Raw genomic sequence first — 6,000 nt, 5'->3', positions numbered from 1 at the left:
CAAATATATATGGAAACATGGTATACACATAAAATTCAACTAACCCAACCCATTTTAGCATGTATTAACAACTACAGAGTACAGATCTACCCCACATGGACACATAGATGAACTATAATAAAAGATGACCTAAGATAAAAAATTCAAAAATTAAAATCACACAAAAGATTAACATGAAGTGAAGCATACCAGATAATGTAAGTGTGAAAGATCAAATGAGTGCAAATGGGTGTGTGTGTTTGATAGTGAAAGGTCCTTAGATAAGCTCTAGAGCAACAGTGAATCTCGGGAGAGTGAAAAGTGTAAAATAAGGCCAAAATTCCTATTTATACTTGGAGTGGATGAGAGGGAAAAATATCGAGTGCGGCCACACAAATCCAAGTGCGGTCCTCACTCCTTCACCCGGGGATCATTTATCTGTATCACTTATGCGGCCTGTACAACTTTGTGTGCGGCCGCACAAATCCTCTTGCGGCTGCATAATAGCCCCGCACTAACAACCTCAAACTTCAAAGAGTTTGCAATTTAACACTTTGCCGAGCTTCCAGAAGTGCGGCACGCAAGCGTAATGTGCGGTTGCACAAGCTAATCTGTTGTGGCACACTTAATTCTGTGGGCACACAATTAGAATGTGTGGTTCACATTTCCTTCAACACTTAGTCATTTTTATGTCCACCCTTCTTGCATGTAACACTCAACCCTGTAGCACACTTCAAATGAAGTAAGAGCAACAAATAACAACTAATTACAAAATAAAAAGAAAAGAACTTGGGTTGCCTCCCAAGAAGCGCCTGATTTAATGTCGCAGCATGATGCAATGTCAAAGCATCTTCAAGTGAAGTAAATGACCACCACTACATGGATATCTCTAACCTCACCCAAGTAAAGTTTTGCATGATGACCATTGACTCGAAACACTTCATTGTTCTTGTTTTTCAAATCCAATGCACCGAAAGGTGTCACGCAAACAATTTCAAACGGACCACTCCACTTGGATTTTAGCTTCCCGGGAAACATCCTCAATATTGAGTTAAACAATAATACAAGATCACTCACTTTGAACTCTTTGTTCCAAATGTATTTGTAATGAAGATATTTCATCTTTTATTTGTATAAGGATGAACTCTCACATGCATGGTATCGGAACTTATCCAATTCATTCAAGTGCAACCCATAAGTTAGCAGCTCCATCCCTACCAAGATTCAATTTCTTTAAAGCCCACATTGCCTTGTGTTCTTGTTCCACCTGAAGATTACAATCTTTCTTGAACACTAACCGGTATGGAGACATTCCGATAGGTGTTTTGTAAGTCGTCTGATAAGCTCATAATGCACCATCAAGCTTCTTGAGCTAATCTGTCCGATTAGCATTCACCGTTTTAGACAAGACACTCTTTATCTCCCGGTTGGAGACTTCCACTTGCTCACTAACTTGTAGATAATAGGGAGCTGTGATCTTATGAGCAACACCGTACTTGCCAAGTAAAGTTTCAAAAGCCTTGTTGCAATAGTGTGACCCCTCATCGCTTATGATTGCACGTAGAATACCAAATCTTGTAAAAATATTCTTCTTCAATAAATCCACTACAGTTCCCATCTCATTGTTGTGTAAACCGAAGACCTCAACCCATTTAGACACATAATCCACCGCGACCAAGATGTAAGTGTTTCCACAAGAACTCACAAAAGGATCCATAAAGTCAATGTCCCAAACATTGAAAATATCAATCTCCAAGATGACTGTGAGAGGCATCTCATTCCTCTTTGAAATTCCACCGGCCCATTGGCATTCATCACATTTTTTCACTAAGTCACTTACATCCTTGTAAAGAGTAGGCCAATAGAAACCACAATTAAGAACTTTGGCCGCCATTCTTGCTCCACTATGATGACCACCATATGGCAAAGAATGACAAGCCCCAAGAATATCGCCTTGATCTTCTTCTGGTACACACCTTCTAATCACCCCATCCGTACAAATTTAGAAAAGGTATGGTTCATCCCAATAATAATCTTGACAATCTCTCTTGATTTTCTTCCTTTGATTTGAAGAGGACTCATCCGGAATGATTCCACTGACAAGAAAATTTGCCAAGTCCACAAACCATGGCAACTCTTTCATTGAAATTGGAAAAAGTTGCTCATCGGGGAAGGAGTCATTGTTTTCAAGGCCATATGTGGCCTCCCCTCCTCCCCCAAACGAGATAAGTGGTCTACTACTTGGTTTTCACTATCTTTCCTATCTTGAATATCAATATCAAATTCTTGCAACAAGATTACCCATCTCATCAATCGTGCTTTAGAATCATTTTTTCTTATAAGATAGCGAAGTGCCTATGATCTGTGTGGACAATAACTTTGGTACCCATCACGTACAGGTGAAAATTCTCAATTGCAAACACAATAGCACTGAGCTCTTTTTCTACAGTAGTATAATTGTCTTAGGCACTATTCATGATCTTACTAGCATAGTAAATCGAATTAAAAACTTTGTTAATGCGTTGACCCAAAACAACCCTATCCGCTACGTTACTTGCATCACACATGAGTTCAAAAGGCAAACTCCGATTTAGAGTGATATTAATAGGAGTAGTTATCAACTTGAGATTCAATAGTTCAAAGGATCATCATTATCAAGGAGCTTACATAATGAGTTCACCACTTTAGAGAAATCTTTGATAAAGCGCTGGTAGAAACCCGCATGGCCTAGGAAACTCCGCACACCCTTCACCGAAGTTCGGGGTGGAAGCTTAGAAATCACCTCAATCTTCACCTTGTCAACTTCAACTCCATTCCTTGAGATTTTATGGCCAAGGACAATACCTTCCTCAACCATGAAATGACATTTCTCCCAATTGAGCACTAGGTTGGTCTCCTCATATCTGGCTAATACTTTGTCCAAATTTGCAAGACAATCATCTAAAGAATCCCCAACCACCTAAAGGTCATCCATGAAAACTTCAAGGTGGTCCTCCACCATGTCCGTAAAAATAGCCATCATACACTGTTGAAAAGTCACCGGTGCATCGCACCAACCAAATGGCATCCTCTTGAAAGCTAAAGTATGGCACATGTAAAGGTTATTTTCTCTTGATCTTCTAGAGCAATGAGAATTTGGTTGTAGCCCGAGTACCCATCAAGAAAATAATAGAAAGCACGACCGGCCAATCTATTAATCATTTGATCTAAGAAAGAAAGTGGAAAGTGATCCTCCCTTGTAACTTTGTTGAGCTTGCGATAATCCATACAAACCATCCAACCGGGCACCGTTCTCATAGGAATCAACTTATTCTTATCATTAGTAACCTCTGTCATGTCCCCCTTATTTGGGACACATTGAACTGGAGAGGTCTATGAACTATCAGAGATTGAGTAGACAACCATGTCATCCAACCACTTGATAATCTTCTTCTTGACAACTTCTTGCATAGCCTCATTCAGTCTTCGTATGTTCAATGGAAGGTTTAGCACCATCCTCCAACTTGATCTTATGCATGAAAAAGGCGGCGTTTATACCCATTCCACCCAATAGCCTTCTTCCTCTTTTGTGACATCGCTAATGTGAAATCAACCTGCATGTTAGTCAAATAAGAGGAAAGGGTAACAATAAAGTAGAACTAGGGCCAAGAAATTCATGCCTAAGGTGTGGAGGCAATGACTTCAATTCCAAAGTAGGTGGCTCTTCAATAGAAGGTTTTGTAGAAGGAGTCTTCCTATTCTCAAGATCCAAAGATAGTTTCCGGGTATGACACTATTTCTTGCAAAGAATTCACACATTCCATGAAACTATGCATCTCGTCATCATCAAAATTGAGCAAAATGACTTCCAACATATCACCAACATTGATTGTAGCACTTGTATTATCAACAATACCATTGGTCACCAAATCCACAAAAAAACATACCTCATTGCTATTTGATTGCCACATAGACTTACACACATGGAATATTACTTGTTCATCACCAACCCGGAAAAAGTTCTCCGACTTCCACATCACAAAGAGCCTTACCCGTAGCGAGGAAAGGTCTCCCAAGAATTATAGGCACTTCATAATCCACTTCACAATCTAGAATAACAAAGTCCACCGGTAGAATGAACTTATCAACCCGGACCAAAACATTTTCAATCACATCCAACTGCCTCTTCGTGGTACGATTGGCCATTTGCAACCTCAAAGAAGTGGGTCTTGGTTGCCCAATTCCCAATGTTTTGAAAACTTAATAGGGCATCAAATTGATACTTGCCCGAAGATTACCAAGAGCTTTAGCAAATTTGGCACTCCCAGTTGTAAAAGGAATCGTGAAAGCACCAGGATCCTCCAACTTAGGAGCCATAGAATGAACAATTGCACTCACTTGATGATTGACCTTGATATTTTCAAAATTTATTGACCGCTTCTTGGTCACAATGTCTTTCATAAACTTTGCATAACCGGCATTTGTTCCAAAGTTTCTACCAATGGCACATTGATTGAAAGACTCTTCATCAATTGAATGAACTTCTTGAATTGATTCTCACCATTTTTCTTGGCAAGTCTTTAATGGTAGAGAGGTGGAAGCTTAGGCAATGGGAAGGATAAGGAGGTTGGTTACTTGATACATTGGAGGACTTTGGAAACACCATCCCCAGTTTCCTTGATTGTTTCCCCTAGCCACCTTGATTGTTGCCTCCCCAATTTCCTTGGTTATTTCCACTTCAAGTTTCTTGATTGTTGTTATTATGCCAATTTCCTTGATTATTAGAACTCCAATTGACTTGGTTATTTTGCGGTCGCCATTGTTGTGGATTTGAGCCCGGGAAGTTATTTCTCTACCCTTGAAAATTGCTCACATATTGAACTTCCTCTTTTTGATCATGATAAGAATCATCTTGATCAAAACCACCATAGCCTTGCACATAATTATCCACTCGGATATGCATTTGTGGACCCTTGGTCCTCTTCCTGTTCACCAAAACATTAACTCCCTCAATAGCATGAACTTGCTTAGGAGCTTGCACTTGATAGAGTTGGGCCTTTGCTAGTTGAGTCATGGTTATTGTCAATTCGGCAATGGCTTGCCCATGGTATTATAACTCTTTGTGGAGGTGTATCATATTGGGATCACCTTGTGGAACATTAGCTCAGGATTGCCAAGCCGATTACGTTTCTGCTATCTCGTCAAGAATTTCACATGCCTCCGCATATGGTGTTATCTTAAAGTTGCCACCGGCCAATTGATTGACCACACATTGGTTCGTAGTATTGATACCAAGGTAAAAGGTTTGTTGAATTATGTTGTCGGTCATATCATTGTTTGGGCACTCTTTCACGATTGTCCGATGTCTCTCCCAAATCGCATGCAAGGGTTCATTGGGCTCTTGCTTGAACGCTAACATTTCATCCCGAAGAGTAGCCATGTGCCCGAGAGAGAAAACCTTAGAAATAAACTTCATGCCAACTCATCCCAAGTATTTATTGAATGGTTCGGCAAACATTCCAACCAATTTAAAGCTTTACCCCATAGAGAGAAGGGAAAAATACTTAGCCTCAAAGCATCCTTTGAAATATTAGTTTTCTTGCTCCCCCAACATGTATCCACAACGTCTTCAAATGTTTATAAGCATTTTGACTTGGCGCACCGGTGAAACAATCTCGTTGCTCAAGCAAAGTGAGCATCACATTGGTGATTTGAAAGTTGCTCGCCCTAATACGAGGAGGGACTATTGCATTTGCATAACCTTCGCTGGGCAATATCTGATGTTGTGTCACTTGTGGTTGAGGTGGTGGAGGTGGGGGTGGTATGTGCACGTTATCTTGTGGCACCTGGACTCGCCGATTTGGTTTTGGCACTTGAGGTACCTCATTGAGTTATTCCTCCTCACCGCCCAAGTACCCCAAAAGCATTTTTCGAGCTCATTGTTCATCATGTTTGTACTTATGATTTTTTCAACAAGTTAGTAACACGAAAAGGAAAAAACATATTCCAAAAATACACTCAAATATATAGCTAACATGGTTA

This window comes from Nicotiana sylvestris, chromosome 2 (genome assembly GCF_000393655.2).
Source record: "Nicotiana sylvestris chromosome 2, ASM39365v2, whole genome shotgun sequence".
Classification (NCBI taxonomy): domain Eukaryota; kingdom Viridiplantae; phylum Streptophyta; class Magnoliopsida; order Solanales; family Solanaceae; genus Nicotiana; species Nicotiana sylvestris.
Note: the sequence above shows the minus strand (reverse complement) of the source record.